Raw genomic sequence first — 22,688 nt, 5'->3', positions numbered from 1 at the left:
AAAACCCTGGATAAATGCTGCTTTGCTAAAAATGATAACAAGAAAAAACAAAATGCATCACTTGTTTGTAAAATGCAGGAGTTTGCAATTGTTGACTTATTACAATAAATACATAAATAAGGTCAACAGTGCATTAAAGCAAGCAAAAATTAAGTACTATGAACGGCTATATGCTAAAATAAAAAATGACCCTAGGAAAGTTTGGAATGAAGTTAGAGACTTAACGTCTACGAAAAGACAGAACATGGAGATTAACATAAAGACAGCCACTGGCTTGTTGACAGGCAGAGAAGCAGCAGCTGCACTGAATGAATATTTCATCTCCAGCACCCAGCATCCCGACAGGGGGGAGCCCACGGCCACATCTATAGTGAATAAATGCAGTCTTACTAACTCAGTGATACTTACACCTGTTACACCTGCTGAAGTTTTGCAACTGCTGTTCAAAGTAAAAGACACCGTCTCTGCTGGGTACGATGATGTGAAACCAGTACCAATGAAATACATTGCGGATATAATTGCACCCGTCCTTGTTCACATCATAAACAGAATGTTTGAAAGCGGTATATTTCCTGATTGTCTAAAAATAGCACGTGCATGCCTTATTTACAAAGGAGGTGATAAACATTTAATGATAAATTTCCGGCCGATATCTGTCTGACCTGTTCTGTCAAAGGTGTTCGAGAGTGCCCTGAATGTTAGACTACAAACATTTTTCAGTAAATATGGTGTAATTAGTGACATGCAGTATGGATTCCAAAAGAAATAAATCTTGTGAAGCAGCTCTTCTTAATATCAAACATAAAATAATAACAAATATTGAAAATAGAATGTACACATTAGGTTTATTTGTAGACTTCAGGAAAGCCTTTGATTCAGTATGCCACAGTTTATTAATTAGCAAATTGGAATAGTGCGGTGTACGAGGCGGTGTGCGGTGTATTGGAACATTTACGACATTACTTAGCTAATCGCTATCAATATGTCAGTATAAATAATGATGTTTCATCTTACGCAGAAATCGTAACGGGTGTTCCGCAAGGATCAATGTTTGGACGTCTTCTATTTATAATATATATTAATTATCTGTGTGACAACCCACGACTCTCCCGAATTTGTTATGTATGCAGATGATTCAAACATATTCTTTAAAGCAGCTACTATAATAGAGCTCGAATCAAAAGTTAACAATTACCTGAAGCAACTCTCTTGCTGGTTACAACATAATAAGCTACAAATGAATTCCTCCAAAAGAAAATATATTATATTTGCTCCTACTAATAAGCCACGTAACTGCAATCCGGCTATTCTTTTTGAAGATGGGCTGATAGAACAGGCAAAATGTCAAAAATTTGTAGGAGTGTGGTTCCAAGAGGATTTGGCCTGGAACATGCACATCGACAAACTTGTTATCGAACTAAGCAGAACCGTTGGTTGCTTATACAGACTGAGTACTCTGGTTCCTCCATGGTTGAAAAGTTCTTTATAATACGCACTCTTTTATTCTAGATTAACCTACTGTATTTTAATTTGGGGCACTACTCCGCAAATAAATTATAATAAATTGATAGTGCTACAAAAAAGAGTCCTACGCGCATTCGAGGGATACTAAGGCACTGTACAAAACTTTAGAACCACACCATATTTTATGAAACATGCTATGTTAAAGGCAAACCAGGTGTATTATTACAGGTTGCTGCAATACATTAAACAAAACAAATCGCAGTACATATTGAATGTACCCACCGATCCGCACTACAGCCTTCGACAACGTAACATGAGAACACCAAAAATAAGAACCAATTACGGAAAACAACTAGTCAGTTACCAGGCACCTTCACTACTAAATCGCCTACGTGATTTTGAAGATGAAATTATAGAATATTCGAATAAATCATTCAAAAATTTCTCATCATCAACAATATTGAGTTCGTCTGATTAGAACGACACTATAAATTGTCATTCTTTTGTTTCTTTTGTTTTCTGGTTGTGGTTGGTCTCAAACAAAGTGAATCATACTTTGATTATCCTGTTGGTTTCTCATATTTCTTGTATACATGTTTTGTTTCAAGAAAACACTATTGTCTCGCGACTAACCAGTTGATTTCTGTATGTATGTATGTATGTATGTATGTATGTATGTATGTATGTATGTATGTATGTATGTATGTATGTATGTATGTATGTATGTATGTATGTATGATACATGTTGCTGCGTACGGCCTGCGTGCCGAATTGCTGTGGGACCAGAAGCCTTCGTCAGGCCACATGGTCTTTAGCTTGTGCTTCCTTTCTGATGTAAACAGGAGAAATAAATTCATTCATTCATTCATTCATTCATTGAAAGATGACCCAGAATCAGGAGGAGAACAACGCGACCATGTCCACTGCAGAACAGCCGCTATGATCAGCGTGGAAGACCTGCCCGTCGCCTCCCGCCGTGAATGTCCGAGATAAGGCGAGACCGTCGCGGATAGGGGGCGGGGGCCGCCGATCGTCGCCCGTGCACCGAGGAGACGGGGCGGCGTCCTTACCGCAGCCGTCGTGCGGCGTGAATGTCTCCCACAAGCCGGTCGTGGACCAGGAAGCCCTTGGTGGCGACTACGCGGCTACAACGACACCCCTGGGCGATCTGGGGGGTGCTACAGCTGCAGAAACCTCCGAGCTCCCGTGCGGACCAACGTATGACGCAACCCTGGCGTTTGGGCACGGACCATGCTATGATAATGACTGCGCCACGGCGAGCATGACCACGACCGTGTCCTGGGACGACCTGCTGGCTGCGGACTCTTGGCATGGACACTCAAGTCCGTAACCAACCGGGCCCCAGCTGCGTGACAACTGCCTCGACAGATGTGACGCCACGGACCCGCATCGTGCTCCCTCGATTCCCATTGCGGCTGATCATCCCGGCGTCGTAACTCCGGCTGCACCCACGCTCCTTATAAATGATGTAAATATAGGTTGAACATACGAGACCCCCTCGTTTCCTTCCCTGTGTAGACGAGGAACAACGTTTCACACATCTTAAAGAACGGTGTTTGGAATTGACTGAATTGACAGCATAAAAGCCGCTGTTGCTGCTTTAGTCTGGCATCGAACCAAGAACCGCGCCAATGCAGCTTGCAACGCCATCAGTCACGTCAGCGGCATCGCGGGTTTGCGCTCTCCGTTCTGGTCGTAACATGACAGGTGGCCGTTTCAGGAAACGCTTCAGACTATACAGACATTCAGCGCAGCATCCCTAGAAAAAAAAAAAAAAAAAACTCGTATTCTCCATAACTCCTATATCAAATAACATCAAATGACATATAGGAAAAACGGGTTTTTGAATGCAATACTATATATGTTTCATATCGGATTATTGCATGTGGGAGTTATGGAGCATAGGGACTTTTTCGATAGCGATGTGTGTTTAAAGGAAACAGCTGATGGGGCGAATCTATAAAAAGCGTTGCAACTTGGTAGAATGTGTACATGGGGGTGCACTGCAATGAAACGAGGACAAAACCTGTAGCTGCAGTGTTGACAGGGCGTACACCAAGTCACCCCAAATGAAACGAAAGAAACGTGAAGTGAAAGTCGACGAGTGTTTTGACCAACAGCGAAAAAGATTTGCAGTTGGAAAATTAACTTTATTTGAATTCTTTAGTAAGGTGCCCTAATATAGCGTGAGCGCCTTCTAATTCTTTGTGGAATTGAAAAAAAACAGTAGGAATATAAAGGTGAAAGTTCATTAACAGAGATGAGTAATTCAGTACTGTACCTTAAAACTGGTATCATATTTGAATATGTCATCATTGTCATTATCAATCTCGGCAACGAATATACTCAGCGGTCTGATTATGGAGGCCCGATTACAAACCGCTTGAACTCTAAACACTACATTCCGCCGAAATCGTCTTTCTGAAGAACAAAGGCAAATAAAGTGAAGCTAAAGTAGACATTCAATACAGTGGAACACCTAGCTTGCAAAGAAATCCTCCCATCGAAATCACCTGTATTAAGTAGGAATAATAATATCCTCATTCTAGTGTTAGCTACTCAGTGCGGCACCTTTACAACGAAGTTACATGTATAGCGAACAATTTCAGAGGCCCCAATCAGTTATGGAGGCGTTGGAGTGTATAGCCGTGAACACACGGTAGGGACCGTCCGTCGCTTTGCTGTCCCCGCTTATCGGAAATACAGTTCGCCTCGCCGAGGGGGTCATTGCTCCCTGATCTTTCTTGGAACCGAGGTGGCTGCCCGACTGCAGCGTCACCACAGCCACTCGCCAAACCTGTTTTTACCATTGAATAGAGCCAGCCGACTCTCCGTTCTCAAGCTGTCAGAACGTGTATTCCTTGCCTCCGCTAAACCGAGCTCCGAACAACACTTATGCAAGAGGAACTGGTCCCGCACTTAAAGCCATCAATTCAATGATATGGCCTGCTAAACAGCCACATGAAACTGTAATACCAGGAAGTTTCCATGTACGCACAGAAAAGTATATTCACAAAATCCTTTGGAAGTCACTGAAAGACTGTAGTTTGTTGACTGCAGTCTTTCAAAAACTGACGACTGCGACCTAAGCCTAATTTTAAGAAGTGCGTAATTACTATCTGCGGACTGGCTGAGGCCATCAAAGTGGCCTTCGTACTTACAAAACAATAACGTTGAAAAAACAGTGGGGGTTCCAAGCATATAATTTGGTCGAGGGAACTATGCGCTACTGTTCAATTACGCTGTTCCTCATGGATACCGGCCTTCTGGCATGGAACCAGCCTGTGGATTCTCATACATAATAAAGCTCAGTTTTCGCTGCTGGTTTGGTGTACATAACAATAATCTCTGCTTTTTTATATTCTATAGGTTTTTTGACACAAAGGCGAAGTGTAACCTTTGATTAGGCTTCCAATTTATAATAATGGATTTTCTTAAGAACGTTGAAGCGTATATCGGCTTAGAACGTTCGGGAAAAAAAAAAACATTATTCATTGTGGGTGTTACACACTGCTATTTGTGGTAGTGTCACGTTTTATACAAATTCTCGGAGTTTATTATAACGCTGAAAATATTGTTCTAAAATAACCTATTGTGACCATAAGACCCTTAACTGGTCTAAGAAAATGGGAAGAGATGAATATACTATTCACATGAGGATGATAATAATGATGATAATTTTCATACCATGCCAATATATATTGATTGGCTAAGTATGGGCTGGTTCATTGAAACTTAAATAAAGATAATAGTTAAAAAAAGTTAAAATAGTTAAATAAATAGTTAAATAGTTAAATAATAGTTAAAAAAAGATAATAGAAATGATACGGGATTGCTTAAACGCGAATAAGAAACAACTCAGGATTTACTTGAGAATTTCCATGAAGTAGAAGGATAATATCACACAAGAGCAGTAATATGCAAGTACTGCAAATGAAATTGGAGGTTGTAAGGCAAGCATCCCTGCGGCTAAAGCCCAGAACCGAGGTCTTTATAGAAAGGATAACTGGGGAGGTTAATGCAAGTGTAAGTTACTGAAACGGAGCTTCGAGAACTCATTTTCTTTGTAGCGGGAATCGACTGCAGAATATACGGTGGCTGAATGGTTACAAGGCCATGTTTTCTTCTAAAAATCTTAGCCTTAGAGTAGAGTATGTGTGCCAAGATTCCAAACGTCTGAATCCGAGAGAGAGAAAGTTATTGAAAAGAGGCGGCTACTCGGGGAGTGGGGGATGGGAGGGGTGGCGGAGCGATGGAGGTTAATGCTTATCTTATTTTGCTTTAGCGCAAGCTGAACAAGGACAACGGAATTTAGAGTTCATAATGTTTGTAATCTGGCTTCGTAAATTAGAATGCATAGTATGTTTGTAGCTGTTATTGATAATGAGAATGATGACATCTCCAAATATGATACCTGTATTAAGGTACAGTACTCAATTACTCATCTCTGTTAAATGTACTTTCGTCTTGACCTTCTGTGTGTCTTTCTTAATTATTCTTCACCAAATTAAAAGGCGCGCGCCCACGCCGTTTTAGGGAACATTACTAAAGAATTCAACTAAAGCTAATTTTCTAAGTACAGGTTGTTTTCGCTGTTGGTCAAAACACTCGGCGACTTTCACTTCACGTTTCCTTCGTTTCATTTGAGGTGACTTGGTGTGCGCCCTATGTCTACACCGCAGTTACGGGCTTCGTACTGGTTGCATATCAGCGCACCTCCCTTTACACATTAACCTTATACCAAGCTGTAACGCTTTTTTACAGATTAGCCCCATCATCTGCTCACTTTTAACACATATCCCCATCGAAGAAGTCCCTATGCTCCATAACTCCCATATACAATAATCGATATCAAACGTATATAAATAAAGGGAAAATCAGACATCCACGCGTTTGTGGCAATTGCTACAAAGGAAACCCATACGGTTTCCTCGAAAGAAAAGCCTATAAGGCTTTTCTTTCGAAAAAAAAAAAGCCTCATAGACTATGAGGCTTTTCTTTCGAGTAACCCATGTGGGTTTCCTTTGTAGCGATTGCCACAAATGGGTGGATGTCTGATTTTCCCTTTATTCATTACTTCTCTCCACCTTGCGGGTTTCCGCAGAACTACTAAGTGAAACATATATAGTATCCCATACAAAAACCCGTTTTTCCTATATATCATTTTATGTTGTTGGACATAGTAGTTATGGGGAAAACGAGTTTTTCACTAGGGATGATGGGCTGAATGTCTGTATAGCCTCATGCACCGCCTGAAACAGCCACCTGTGATGTTACCACCAGAAGGGAGAGCGCCGTCTCGCGATGGCGCTGACGTGACTGATAGCATTGCAAGCTGCATTGGCGCGTTGTTGGTTTGAGACTAAAGCAGCACCCGCGGCTTTTATGCTGCCAGCTGAGTCAATTCCGAACACGATGCTTTGAAATGTGGCATACGTTGTTCCTCGCCTAAAGAGTGAAGAAAACGAGGCGGCGTCTCGTATTTTGAACATATATTTACGTAATTTACAAGGAAATTGGATGCAGCCGGCGTTATATCGCCGTATCGTCGCGACGATGAGCAGCAATCTGAATCGAAGCGGCACAATGCGGGACCACGGCCTCACATCTGTCGAGGCAGTTGTCACGCGGTTGGGGTCCGGTTGATTACGGACTCGAGTGTCCGTGCCAAGCGTCCTCAGCCACCGCGTCGATGGAGGGCGCGGTGGTGGCCATGCTCGCCGTGGCGCAGTCATTGCCACAGCATGGTCCGTGCCCTAACACCAGGGTTGCGCCGTACGTTGGCCCGCACGGGAGGTCCGAAGTTGCTGCAGCCGTCGGAACCCCGACATCGACCGCGGGTCTCGTTGTAGCCGCGTAGTCGCCACCAAGGGAATCCTGGTCCGCGACCGGCTTCTGGGAGACAGGCCTGCTCCACGACAGCTGCGGAAAGGACGCCGCCCCGTCTCCTCGGTGCACCGCCGACGATCGGCGGCCCCCGCCCGCTATCCGCGACGATCTCGCCTTATCTCTGACAGTCTCGGCGGGAAGCGACGAGCAGGCCTTCCACGCTGAGCTGAGAGGCTGTTCTGCAGTGGACATGGTCGCGTTCTTCTCCTTCTGATTCTGGGTCTTCTTGGAACGCAGGGGCACGGGTGCTGGCTCGCGGCGCGTGAAAGGCGACGATGATGACGACGATGATGATGGCCTCATATTATAGCTCGTACCTACGCTGAGTGATTGTCCAAGAAGTTTGTGCTTTAACTTTTCCTTAACGTTTTGAAGTATTACATATTGGATAAAAAAAAAAACTTTCAAAAACAACTTCGTTTAGTTCATTGTATGAAAGCACAAATGGCATCACAGACCATGGTGGTGCCTAATCCTTTTCGTTGTTGGCAACTATTATCACCGCTGACATCTAGGAGAGCGCAATTTGACCGACGATAAAAATGCGCGAGAATACTCACTTCTATGAGACGATGAAACGGTTAGTGCCCGTAACTTCAATCCGTAAGGTAAATGTGAAGATATTTAAATAAATAGAAAAACAAGTTGCTTACAGTGGGCTCAAAGCATTAAATAAGTGAGGAACGATTACCCTGAAGCATGCGCAGTAAGGCATTAGGTATTAACTATACATTTTTCTTTTTACGTTAAGGACATCACAAAAATACCGTATTGCCCGTGTATTTCTCGTTGCAACAAAGAAGTGTATTTTTCCTGCATCAACGAATATCCGTCTACAACACCTTTCAATACGTTTACACATGCATAATTTATCGCTAAACACAGCTAAAGTGAAGTATGAATGATACGTGACTCTCCTATCAAGTAATGTGTGATGCACATCGCAACTGAAGCATCCTAGGCTGCTTTACATCCCAAAGCGACAGGAATGGCTCTGAGAGACGCCGTTAGGTGTTGGCTCTAGATTAGGTGAGACCTCCCTGTGTTCTTTAACTTTCCTGTGCGTAGAGCTAAAACCCACGATTGTTGTTCCATTCCCCCTCCATTCGAATGAGGCCGCCGTGCACGGAATTCGAACCCGGGACCTAGTGCTTAGCAGCGGAGCACTGCGGACAGCGTTGCACGTATCGATACGAGGCAACACAAGGCGCGAAGGTAACGGGACTCCTACGTAGAACCTGCTTTCTGCCTTCATTACGAGGCGCAGTGCATTGAACTCACATGGAATGGAAATGTATATCGATTGGAACGTACAATGCAAGAGACGCGCGGCTGCGAACCACGACTGTTGCGAAGACGATAAACCGCGCGTGCAGCCAGCTTGACGACAAAGAGAAAAGTAAGAAATAATGCAGCTGCGTAATTTCGTCCACTGTCTCTCTATCAGATGCGTTCTGAGCAATAAAATCAGTAGAATAAATTTATAATGCAATATTAAACACTTGGTGAACTACCCTTCAAAGGAAATTTAGCGATAGCCTATCCTATTCAGCTTTATTACTATTACTGCTAGCCTATTTGGTAGTCCTCGATAGCAGGACACGTGGCTATTTTCAGTACTGTATGAGCCTCACCACTTCTTCTAACCTGACTAAGGCCTATGATATCCAAAAAAATGCCTATCAGTTCCTCAAAGAGTCCTGGTAGGCTAGCTTCCATCGAGAGGGATCGGGTGTTAAACTTTGCAAGGTTCAGTTTCCATTGGCGCCCTGTTCGGGTCCTGAGATTCTTAGCACCCTCTGCTGCGTTACAGGTCTTACCACCGCCTCGGTCAGTTGCTCCGCACCTGCTGGGGACTGAGGGCCATTTGGGTAATCAAATGAGTCATTTGGGAATGAGTGGCCGTATACGGCACCAGGGAGGCCAATTCCTGTTCTGGTGAAGGAGTGTCTTGTTGAAGCTTAGTGGGTTTTCCGAATTTGGTTGTACCTGTATTAGTATAGCCCCAGTTGCTCTCGCCATTTCTGCTGGTGTCAGGCGCCACTCCAAGCCTGGAAATGTAGTGTACTGGTGGAAGTGAATTCGTGTTTTCCACCTTCAGAAGAAAAAGGAAATACGCGAGGATTCTAACTTGCCAACCGAGCATCCAAGCTGGCTCAGTAAGATAACGCTGCGGGCTGTCTGGCCACCTTATGTCGGAAAATTCCGGTCCAGACGATTCTACGTGCTAGGAGAGATGCTTGAATTATGCTTGAATTGCGCTTGGAATTATGTTTGGAAAACATGCTTGAAACATGCTTGGGTTTCGGGGATCGCTAGAGGTGGCTCAACGTAATAATTCTCCGTGGTTCTAACATCGTGGTTGCGGAGTCTCCCGTACGCATGCGGCCATGAACGCGGCTAGCTGCACGATATATTTTCAGCAAATTTGAACAGCGCTTAAATGTATTGTGGAAAAAAAAAGAAAGAAGGTGAGAAATAGAAAAAAAAAAAACTTTCAGCGCTTACCGGGGATTCACGAGTCGCGTATGGACGGAGGTGTACACCAAACTGCTTGCGGTCTCGTCTGCCTGCTTCAGGCATCGGAGAAGTGTTTTCGAACGAGACGGACCTGATAGTGGAGCTTCTAATGTGAGATTTCGATAGTACGACGGCATTAACCTGCATCGCTCTTCCGCACCACCCCTCCCCCACTTCCCGAATGTCCGTCTCTTTTCAATAAATTTCTCTCTCTCTCTCTCTCTCTCTCTCGGTTTCAAATGCTTGGAATCTTGGTGCACATACCCTACTCTAAGACTAAGATATTGAGAAGAAACGGGGCCTTGTAACTGTTCAGCCACCGTATATTCTGCCGCCTATTCTCACCACAAAGAAAAAGAGTTCTCGAGGCTCCGTTTCAGTAACTTAGACTTGCATTAACCTCCCCAGTTATGCTTTCTATCGAGACCTCGGCTCTGGGCTTCAGCCACAGGGAGGTTTTCTTGCAGTGTGCAATTTCATTTGCAGTACTTGCAGATTACTGCTCTAGTTTGATATTATGCTTCTACTTCATGGAAATTCTCGTTCAAATCCCGAGTTTTTTTCTTATTCGCGTTAAAGCAATCCTGTATAATTTCCTTTGTTTTTCTTCTCTTTAACTTTTGTTGCGTTTCATTTGTTCAAGTAATCTTATTTAAGTTTTAATGAACCATCCTATACTTAGCCAATTCATTTATATTGGCATGCTATTGAAATCATCATCATCATCATCATCATGATCCGCATGTGCATAAGATTAATGACTTCCCATTTTCTTTGATCTGGTAAGGGCTTTACCGTTACAATTAATTTATTTAAGAACAATATTTTCAGCGAAATAATAACCTCTGAGAATTTATATCAAGCGTGACGCTAACATGAATAGTAGTCTGTAACACCCGATATGAATGGATGGATGGATGGAAAACTTTAATGAAGGTCCTGAGGTACGTGACTCAGCTCACTGCGGGCCGCTCCCACGTTGGGACAGTCATGCGCGACCACCGTATCGTGGGCCCTCTGGGTAGCCCATAGTTGCGCCCCGGCATCGGGGCTGTTGATAGCGGAGAGCCGCTTGTCCTCATTGATTTGTTCTGTGCCTCGTAACGAGGGGCAACGCCAGAGCATATGGTCTAGGCTAGCGAAGTCATTGCAGTGCCTGCAAGAACTAGTGGCATAAGTGTCGACATGCCAGAAGGCCAGAAGGCCGGAATCCACGAGGAACAGCGTAATTGAACAGTAGCGCATAGTTCCCTCGACCAAATTATATGCTTGGAACCCCCACTGTTTTCTTCAACGTTATTGTTTTGTCAGTACGAAGGCCACTTTGATGGCCTCAGCCAGTCAGCAGATAGTAATTACGCACTTCTTAAAATTAGGCTTAGGTCGCAGTCGTCAGTTTCTGAAAGACTGCAATCGACAAACTGCAGTCTTTTAGTGACTTGCAAAGGATTTTGTAAATATGCTTTTCTGTGCGTACATGGAACCTTCCTGCTATTACAGTTTCATGTGGCTTCTTAGCAGGCCATATCATTGAATTGATGGCTTTAAGTGCGGGACCAGTTCCTCTTGCATAAGTGTTGTTCGGAGCTCGGTTTAGCGGAGGCAAGGAATACACGTTCTGACAGCTTGAGAACGGAGAGTCGGCTGGCTCTATTCAATGGTAAAAACAGGTTTGACGAGTGGCTGTGGTGACGCTGCAGTCGGGCAGCCACCTCGGTTCCAAGAAAGATCAGGGAGCAATGACCCCCTCGGCGAGGTGAACTGTATTTCCGATAAGCGGGGACAGCAAATCGACGGACGGTCCCTACCGTGTGTTCACGGCTACACACTCCGACGCCTCCATAACGAAGTGATTGGGGCCTCTGAAATTGTTCGCTATACATGTAACTTCGTTGTAAAGGTCCCGCACTGAGTAGCTAACACTAAAATGAGGATATTATTATTTCTACGTAATACAGGTGATTTCGATGAGAAGCTTTCTTGCAAGCTAGGTCTTCCACTGCATTATTTATTTATTTATTTATTTATTTATTCATTTATTTATTTATTTTCAATACCCTAAAGGCCCCGAGAGGCATTACATAGGGGGGGATACAATTCACACATGATATTGTAATAAAAATGACTGAAGGCAACAAGCACAGATTTCGGTAGAAGAAACACTTTGTAAAAGAAAGATGAAAAAAAAAGAGGGGAAAAAAACGAAAAGTAATTTGGGCGAGAGTACATGGTACAATTCATATTTGCTGTACATGGCACTTTTCAACAAGGCGCAAGTGGCAGGTGGGTGCGGGTAAATGGAAATTTAGAAATTATACATATATGTAACACAGGCCAGTCAAGAAGTGGCAGCTGAACATTTTATACATTTAAAAATGTGCGCAGGGCTCATTGGAAGGCAGACGGGTCAGTTATTGTTACAATATCTTCAGGTAGGGCGTTCCATTCGTTCACTGATAACACGAAAGGGGAATTTTGGAATTTTTTGGTCCTAGCAAATATGGGAGCCACTTTGCATACATGGTCATTGCGGGTGGACAGATAATGGGCGGGTAAGATGGGAGCAGATGAAGAAGATGAACCACTATAGTAAAGGGAGTGAAAAAAAGACAGACGGAAATATTTCCGTCGTGTGTCAAGATCCGGAAGATTAAGGGTCTGCTTTAATGCTGACACACTTTGATATGGATAGTAGGAGCGCAAAATAAAGCGGGCGGCCTTATTTTGAATTGATTCGATGCAATCAGAAAGGTTAGCTGTGTGAGGGTTCCAAATAATTGAGGCGTAATCGAGGGTTGTTCTGACAAGGGAGATGTATGCACGAAGTCTTGTGTCACTGTTTGCAAGGTACAGACGGCGTTTTAAAAAGCCAAGTTTTTTTATTGCCTTGTTAGTAATATGCTCAACATGCATGGCCCAGCTTAAGTCAGATGTAAGAATAACGCCCAGATATTTAAAGGAAGAGGTTCGTTCGAGTATGCAATTGCGTAGAGTGTATACGTTAGATGGAAAGGTTAGCTTGGAAGAAAATGTCATGACCTTAGTTTTCTCTGCATTAATTTCCATCTTCCATACGCGACACTATTCAGCTAATGTGGTTAAATCTTTTTGTAATATGGCAACGTCATCAGGGGTGGTTATCTGTCTATAAATTACACAATCATCGGCAAACAGCCGTATTGTTGAAGTTATATTCGTAGCTATGTCATTAATATATATTAGGAATAATAATGGGCCTAACACTGACCCTTGAGGTACCCCTGACCTAACGCGGCAGAAAGTAGATTGGTTGTTATTAATAGTTACCGACTGAGAGCGACCAGATAAAAACTCGTTAATCCACTGGGTAGTTTTCTCATCTAACTTAAGGCTGTTTATTTTCATGATTAGCCGTTTATGGGGAACACGATCGAAGGCTTTCGAGAAGTCAATAAATATTGCGTCAGTATAAAGCAAATTGTGCAAAGAGTCATGTAGGTCAGTGGTTAGTTCGAACAACTGTGTTTGGCAAGACCGTTTGTATCTGAAGCCATGCTGATTTTTGAATAACAGATTATTTGCATTAAGATGACTCATAATGTGGGAGTAAATTATATGCTCAAGGAGTTTACAGCATACTGATGTCAGTGAAATCGGGCGGTAATTGCTTGGACATGAGGGATCACCAGATTTGAATATAGGTATGATATGACCAGACTTCCAATCATCTGGAACACAGCCGGTATCCAGTGATTGTTGGAAAATTAAACACAGTATAAATGCTGATACGTGGGAAGTTAGTTTTAGTAGTTTAGAACTTATGCCATCTGGTCCAGGACTGGAGCTAAGCGGGAGCCTGTCGATAGCCCGTGATACACCTGTTGCAGTAACGGTGATGGGCTCGCTTGGATGAGTTAGCGTAGAAAGAGGGACGGTACAAAACTGGTCGAGTGGCGGTTCGTCGGTAAAAGCTTGACTGAAAGTGTTGTTCAAGAGGTCACCACATGCTTCATTGGGCACCATGCAGTCATCTGCGTCCTTTAGGGTTATTGCAGTGTCCGTATCTTTAGGGTTAATTACACGCCAAAACTTTTTTGGATCAGACGTTAACAAAGTGGGCAGGGTATAATTGAAATAATGATCCTTAGCTTCTTCAATTGTTTTTTGTGATTCACGAGCTAATTCTTTATATTTTTTCCACGCATAATCAGTTTTGGTTCGCGAGGCTTTATTATACGCTCTTTTCTTTTCATTCAGGCAATGTTTGACTTTTTTTGTAAACCAGGGAGCATTTGTTCTTGACGTGAATGAAATCTCAGGGATGCACGTATTTTCGATTTTCTTAAGGAAGTCACGGAACACTATCCAATTGTCATTAGTTGAACGATTAATGAATTCGTTTGAAAAGGAGCTTGCAAACTCGGTTAGCATGCTATTCATTTTTCCAAAATCTGCCTTTCTGTAATTAAGTATGCGTTTTAGCTTTGTTGGTTTATTAGGAAGTGGGAGTGGGTGCGAACAATGTACTACTCTATGGTCACTAATTTCATCAAGGACGTGAACTACAGCATTAGTCGGATTGTTAGTTAGGACTAAATCGAGGGTGCGTTCGCCTCGTGTCGGCTCCTTTACCAACTGAGTTAAATGAAACAAGTGTAATGTTTGAAGGAAGCGAGACACCTCGAGCCGGGCGGGTGTTAATGGCGATGATGGCATTGACCAGTTAATAGCAGGGTAGTTAAAGTCGCCGCCAAGCAACAAAATACACTGTGGATATTTGTTATAAATAAATTCAAGCACACTGGTCATGTGGTCAACGAAATCGGGTTTGCTATCAGGAGGCCGATAACATACGCCGATGATGCATGTGCGACCTTCAAATCGGGTTTTTACAAAGATCATCTCAAGAGGGGTATCAATAACTACAAGAGAAGGTTGATACGCAGTCCTTATTGCTATCAAGACACCACCTCCTCTAGACAAAGTTCTATCTTTACGAAATATTGAAAAGTAGTCAGGAAGTGACAACTCGCTATTGCGTATGTCACCCCGGAGCCAAGTTTCTGTGCATAGTATAATATCAGCAGAGCACGTGTGAACTATTGAAAGTAAAGAATCAACCTTATTAATAATGCTGCGAAAGTTAGCCAGAAGAATAGATAAGTTATGTGCCTTTCTACTGACAGGCTCGATTCGTACAGTTTGTCATTCTGAGGCCCGTGGTTGTGGTGTGTCTGCCTGAATTACACGGGCAGAAACCGCATCATAGCAGTAGATGTGCCCTTTAAGCTTCAGTTTGTTGTACCGTATCATGTAGCGGTCATCCTTCCCTTTATTTTGTTTAGCAAAGTCACGCAGCATTTTCCTTGCAAACTGTATTTTTGGGGAAAAATCTTCCTCAAGCCAGATCTTAGGTTCAACATCTCTGAGTTTATGCGCATTGCGAAGAAGTGTGTCTTTCGTCTTGAAGTTTAGGAACTTGATAATTAACGGATGCGTAACATCAGGTCGAGGCTGCCCGATTCGATGCGCGCGTTCAATGCCTTCAGTGTGCAAGGTTATATTTAGGTGAGTGGAACAGAAATCTCTTACTAACTTCTCGCTAGCGTCATAGTCTTCCTTCGCAACTTCAGCTAAACCTTTGATAATTAGATTGTTTCTTCGTGAACGATTATTCAGGTCATCTACAACATCTTCTAAGTCACCATTCGTACGTGACAAAGTCATTTTTACTTCTTCAAGCGAGTCATTAACAGCTTTAACACCAGTGCCGATTTCGGGTACAATAGGTAGATTTTTTTCAACTGCGCAGACTCGGGACCTAATATCGGCAACATCTCGCTGGATTTCTTTCAGAATAGTTGCAGTGGTGTCAAAATTCTTTTTGTTAGTATCCATGAATTCTTTGAGTAGCGCATATACATCATCTACTTTGGGGCCAGGGTTGGCTTCAATGTCCCCAGCACAGAGCAACAGCAGCGCTAAGCAAATTGACAGGGCGAGCGAGGGCTTCGGGCAGACGACACAGACTAAGCTGACTACGGCATGTGAGCGCTCAGTTAAATCAATCTTATTCCGGTGACAGGTACTGAAGGCACCGATACGAACCCTGTAGGTAACTATGTCAATTCCCATCACTCAAAGAGGTACAGGAATGTTGGGCAAAAACAGCAATAAGGGGATAAGCAGCCACGGTGCTTGTTAAAGAAGAAAAAAGTAAGGGGTGAGGGGTGTTAAGTGCTACTACATACCTAGAACACAGCAGTGAAATGTTAAGACGATGTCGTGCGTGACCGCATATCCCGGAGGGCCAGAGCGAAGCAGTGCCTTTTATGCGGTGCGGTGGCGCTGGACCAAGGAGTCGCAGCGCAGGCGCAGTAGCTTGCCCTACCAGGACAGCGACGTCAGTCGGTCGACACGTGGGCCAGGCCGTATCTTCAAAGTCTGGTAGGTCGACGCACGAGCAGCAGGCGGTGGCGATGGCAGAAATATAGAACACAGCAGTGAAATGTTAAGACGATGTCGTGCGTGACCGCATATCCGCATTAAATGTCTACCTTAGCTCCAGTTTTATTTGCCTTTGTTCTTCAGAAAGATGATTTCGGCGAAATCTAGTGTTAGAGTTCAAATGGTTTGTAATCGGGCCTCGATAATTATACTGCAGAGTATATTCGTTGCCGGTGACCGATAATGAGAATTCTGACATATTCATATGTCATACCTGTTTTAAAGTACAGTAATGATAATACTCATCTCTGCTACATGTACTTTGGTCTTGAACTTCTTTTTGTGTCTTTTTGTTGTTTGTCTTCACAAATTAAAAGACGCCCACGCTGTTTCATTGCAAGTTACTAAAGAATTCAATCAAAGTTAGTTTTCCAAGTACAGGTCGTTTTCGGTGTTAGCCAAAACATTTGTCGACTTTCACTTCACGTTTCTTTCGTTTCATTTAAGGTGACTTAGTGTATGCCCTAAGTCTACACCGCAGTTACAGGCTTCGTCTCGCTTCATATCAGCGCACACCCATTTACACATTCACATTCTACCAAGCAGCAACTCTTTTTACAGATTAGCCCCATCGTCTGCTCCCTTTTAACACACATCCCTATCGAAAAATTCCTGTGTCCCTTAACTCGCACACAGAATAATCCGATATGAAACATATACAGTATTCCACCCAAAAAACCCGTTTTTTCCTATATGTCATTTGGTCCTTTTCGATATAGGAGTTACGGAAATACGAGTTTTTTTTCACTATGAATGCTGCGCTGAATGTCTGTATAGCCTCAAGCGCCGCCTGAACTGCCACCTGTGTTGTTACGACCAGAACGGAGAACGTCGTCTCGCGATGGCGCGGACGTGACTTATAGCGTTGCAAGCTTCATTGGCGCGTTGTTGGTTTGAGACTAAAGCAGCAACCACGCCTTTTATGCTGCCAACTCGGTCAATACCGAACACCGTACTTTGAAATGTGGCATACGTTGTTCCTCGCCTAAAGAGTGAAGAAAACGAGGCGGCGTATCGTGTGTTCAACATATATATTTACGTAATTTACAACGAGCGTGGGTGCAGCCGGCGTTATATCGTCGTATAGCCGCGATGATAAGCCGCCATGTGAATCGACGCAACGCGATGCGTGACCGTGGCGTCACATCTGTCGAGGCAGTTGTCACGCGGTTGGGCTCCGGTTGATTACGGACTCGAGTGTCCGTGCCAAGCGTCCTCAGCCACCGCGTCGATGGAGGGTACGGTCGTGGGCATGCTCGCCGTGGCGCAGTCATTGCCACAGCATGGTCCGCGCCCTGACACCAGGGTTGCGTCGTACGTTGGTCCGCGCGGGAGCTCCGAGGTTTCTGCAGCCGTAGCAACCCCGACATCACCCGGGGGTGTCGCTGCAGCACCGTGGTCGCAATCGAGGGCTTCCTGGTCCGCCCCCGGCTTCTGGGAGACAGGCCTGCTCCACGACGGCTGCGGTAAGGAGTTCACCCCGTCTCCTCGGTGCACCGGCGACGATCGGTGGCCGCCGCCCCCTATCCGCGACGATCTCGCCTTATCTCGGACAGTCGCGGCGGGAAGCGACGAGCAGGCCTTCCACGCTGAGCTGAGAGGCTGTTCTGCAGTGGACATGGTCGCGTTCTTCTCCTTCTGATTCTGGGTCTTCTGGGAACGCACGGGCACGGGTGCTGGCTCGCGGCGCGTGAAAGGCGACGATGATGACGACGATGATGATGGCCTCATATTATAGCTCGTACCCACGCTGAGTGATTGTCCAAGAAGCTTGTGCTTTAACTTTTGCTTACCGTTTTGAAGTATTACATATTGGATAAAAAAAAATGCTTTAAAAAAAAACTTCGTTTAGTTGATTGTATGAAAGCACAAACGGCATCAGAGACCATGGTGGTGCATAATCCTCTTCGGTGTTGGCAACTACAGTCACTGCTGACATCTCGGACAGCGAAACTCAACCGACGATGAAAATGTGCGAGAACACTCACTTCTGTGAGACAATGAAACGCTTTGTGCCCGTAACTTTAATCCGTAAGGTAAATGAGAAGATATTTAAATAAATAAAAAAGCAAGTTGCTCACAGTGGGCTCAAAGCATTAAATAAATGAGGAACGATTACCCTGAGGCATGCGCAGTAAGGGATTAAGTATTAGCGATACATTTTTCTTTTTACATTAAGGACATCACAAAAATACCCTATTGCCCGTGTATTTCTCGTTGCAACAACGAAGTGTATTTTTCCTGCATCAGCGAATATTTGTCTCGAATGCATTTCAATACTATTAAATATGCAGCATTTATCGCTAAACACAACTATAATGAAGTATTGATGACAGTTGGCTCCCCTATCAAGTAATGTGTGACGCGACATTGCCGAAAACGACCGAAACGGCCCTGAGAGACGCCGTTAGGTGGTGGCTGTAGATTAGGTGAGTCCTTCCTGTATTCTTTAAGTGTATACTAACTGTATCCTGTATCCTAACTCCTCTATGGCGCAAGATTTCTTAGAATTGTGCAATACCTTTTCGCTGACCCAAATCGTGATGGAACCAACAAGAATAACCACGTATGTTTCTAATACACTTGACCTTGTCTGTACTACCCGACCCGATTTTATTTCCGACATAACATGCTTGCCAGGTATCAGTGATGATTGCATGCTTTCATTAAAATTTGCCTCGAGCGACCTAAACCGATTAAAAAGATCAAGACATTAAGAAATTATGCAAGGCTGACTTTCCTTCAATTAATAATGAACTCGCAGTGTTCCTTGATGAATACCTGCGTGAATCTGAATGCCGTAATGTTCAGTCAAACTGGAGTAGCTTTGTTAATAAAGGGACTGAATTAACAGATAGGCACATCCCTGTTTACGCGATCACCTATAATTTAAAAAAAAGAACAAGGTATAATCGTCTGCTAAAACGCTTGTCTAATAAAAAAAAGCGCCTGTTTAAATCAGCTAAACTAAGCCGTACCAATGTTTGTTGGTCAGCTTACAAACAGAGTGTCGAAGAGTACGCACAGGCCCTAACAGACACCAAAGATAACTTCCTAAACAGCACACTACCTTCTATACTTAAAACTAACCCTGAACAATTTTGGCGCATGGTTTATTTTAAAGACAATAATATAATAGCGCTCAGTGACCTTAATGGTGAGACTATACCGGCCAACCAGTGTCCCGGAGTACTAAATGAAGTTTTCGCGAAACATTTTTCCTTACCCAGGAATTCCACTCAGCCACACCTACGAACATATGACCATGATGTAATGTTCACTCTCATTATCAGCTGTGATGGTGTCGCAAGCATCATGAGGTCACTAAAACCATCCTCTGCGCAGGGTAGTGATCAGATTAATCTGGAAGTCCTTGAACTCACAGTTTGCTACACACCAATCACCTTAACTAAAATTTCCCAGCCATCATTGCACGATGGTTTTCTTCCATCCGAGTGGAAAGTCGGGAAGGTAATTCAAATCCATAAATCAGGCGACAAGCAGTCCCCTCTTAATTAAAGACCGATTTCGCTCACTAGTATACCTTGTAAGATACTAGAGCATATCTTGGCTTCTCACCTGGCTACATTTTGGAGTCGCACTCATCTTTGGCACCATCACAGCATAGATTAAGCAAATCATACTCGTGTCAAACTCAACTAATACTTTTTGTACACAAACTAAACACCATTCTTGACAATAGGTCTTGGCTGACTGCATTTTTCTTGACTTTTCTAAAGCCTTTGACAAAGAGTGTAACATACTGCCCATTTATAATTTACGACTACGTAAGCTCGGTCCCTTCATTTTAATCTGGATTGAAGGTTTTCTTGCTAACCGTTCTCAGTTTGTTTCAGCTAACGGCTCGAATTCGGAAGAATGCACACTCCATTTTGGTGTACCGCAGGGCTTCGTCCTCGATCCTCTTCTTTTCCTCATTTATATTAACGTTTTACCATCTTGCGTTTCCTCATCCGTTCATTTGTTTGCCGATGATTGCGTAATATTCCGAGATATAACAGGTACAAACGACGCCGCTCTTCTTCAAGCTGACTTTAACGTAGTCTTTGAGTGGTGTATTACATGGCTTAGGGAACTAAACATTAAAAAAGGCAAATTCATGCGAGTGTCTAGAAAGATTACTAGTTTACCCATTTATCACTTAAATAATGAACTACTCTACAGCGTATCTTCATATAAGTACCTCGGAGTTCACATCAGCAGCAATCTAATATGGGGTACTCACATCTGTCATGTTGTCTGCAACGCTAATCGCATGCTCGGATATCTTCGTCGTAACTTTGTGAAATAGCCTTCGTCTCTCAAACTAATGCTATATAAAACAGTCATTCACCCTAAGTTAGAATATACCGGTTCGGTTTGGGATCTGCATTATCATAATTTGGTACATTCGCTTGAAATCGTGCAAAATAATTCGGTCCGTTTTATACTTTCTAATTACAATCGAATCGCGAGCATCACGGTAATGAAAGCTAACCTTAAACTACCTACGCTTGCTTCTCGACGTGCGATGCTTCGCTTAAACTTTTTTCACAAACTGTATCATCATGCCTACCTGCGCGATTTACTGCTACTTCCTCCCCATTACGTTTCGCATCGTCTGGATCATGCTCATAAAGTTGGCATTCCGTTGTGTAAAACAGAATCATTCCTACAGTCCTACACACTACGCGCATCAAATTATTGGAGCTGTTTTCCAAAATTGGTAGTAATAATTTCAGATCATGAAACATTTGTGACTTCATTAACCAATGCTGTGTAGCATCTTGTTGTATTTCTGGCTCTTTATAGCTATTATTGTGTAATTACAAACACTGGACTGCTTCTTTGTACATATAGTATTTTTTGTAACCTGTATTCTGCCTATTCATAACTATCATCGCATAATTAGAAACATTGTGTTGCTTCTTGTGGTTAAAATTTTGTTGTTCTTCTCTATTTTACACCACTCCCCTCTGTAATGTCTATTCACCCTGAGGGTATCATTAATAAATGAATAAATAAATAAATAAATAAATAAATAAATAAATAAATAAATAAATAAATGTCAATAGCATAGTGCATATTGTTCTGAGGGATAGTGTTAAGCAATGACAATATCTGTATAAGCTTCTTTATGATATTTCTTCATGAATAACAGTGCCATAAAACATTTTACCTGTGCAAGTTTCAGAATCCAAACACTATAAAAATTTTGACGAGATCACATTAAATTGTTAAGGTATAGACAAGTGTGCCTACGTACAAGTACCGACTGAACACGCTTGAGTGGTTGAGTTGCCGGCTGCAGAATTTGAACAGCGTCCGTAGCTGCTAGCACGAGGTGACTGCTATGTTCCGCGTAAGTTTCTCCTACACTCGTTGGACCCGGCAAGCGGCATCGTCATGTGTGATGTCCTTGCAGTGCTTGCCTGCGCTTATTTTGTTTCTTCCATAAGTGGCGGCCAGCTGGGCGGGAGCTCGATTTCGTTTGTACATGCATTTAGCATTCGTCTGCATCTTATTAAGCGCACTTTCGTATCGTGCTCTCATTCTTGTACTTGCAGTGATGTAAGCGTTTTTTTTTTTAATATATTCCACCAGAGTCACTTATTCTGCGTAGAGTTGAAATGGGTAAAATTGCCACACAGCATCAAAATGGCCAAGATAGTTATCAGCATCGGCAAACCTATAGTCTACATCGAATGCACTTGTTGAAATCTGCATGAAGGCAACCTTTCACGCAACGTTCACTTATATTCGATAAAGCTAACTGCAATGTGTACAATTGATCTAATTTTCATGGGATAGAGCAAGGACTCCCATGCAATGTTTGCATGCGCATTATTATTAGCTAATATGCCATGGAATGTATACATAGCTCGCTAAACTCACTTAAACGTCACCTTACTAAGACTTGGACCAACCCGTGAGGCGGAGTTCTTATGAGCCTGGATGAGTATAACTTCGGCGAATATGAATCGGAGCTAATGCGGCTGAGTAGGAATTAATATGAGTCGCAACGAATCCGAAAATACGGTGCTATACCCGTAACAGCTTGCTTGCTGTGTGGTTGTTTGTACTTCTTTCTTTCTTTCTTTCTTCCTTTGTTTCTTTTCTTCTTTCTTTCTTTCTTTCTTTCTTTCTTTCTTACTTTCTTTCTTTCTTTTCTTTCTTTCTTTATTGATACTGCCAGCCCTTTCTTTGGGGCCATTACAGAAGTGGAGAAAAAAGATAAAACTACCAATGTCAACACATCTGATTCAGCAGGGCGTACAATACATCTGAATACAGCGTACAAAAATTTT

General features: G+C 43.2%; 1 long non-coding RNA gene across 1 annotated transcript in view; it reads left to right on the top strand.

Annotated features, from left to right (window-relative positions):
* The window catches only part of LOC140215208 (uncharacterized), a 59,066-nt gene extending 47,129 nt beyond the window's left edge, over positions 1-11,937 (top strand). The window contains exon 2 of the long non-coding RNA XR_011892146.1: positions 11,886-11,937. This is a non-coding gene — a long non-coding RNA (uncharacterized lncRNA). The remainder of the gene's footprint in view (positions 1-11,885) is intronic.
* Positions 11,938-22,688: the final 10,751 nt, after the last annotated feature.

This window comes from Dermacentor andersoni, chromosome 1 (genome assembly GCF_023375885.2).
Source record: "Dermacentor andersoni chromosome 1, qqDerAnde1_hic_scaffold, whole genome shotgun sequence".
NCBI classification, from domain to species: domain Eukaryota; kingdom Metazoa; phylum Arthropoda; class Arachnida; order Ixodida; family Ixodidae; genus Dermacentor; species Dermacentor andersoni.
This window is presented reverse-complemented; position numbering and strand designations above follow the sequence as displayed.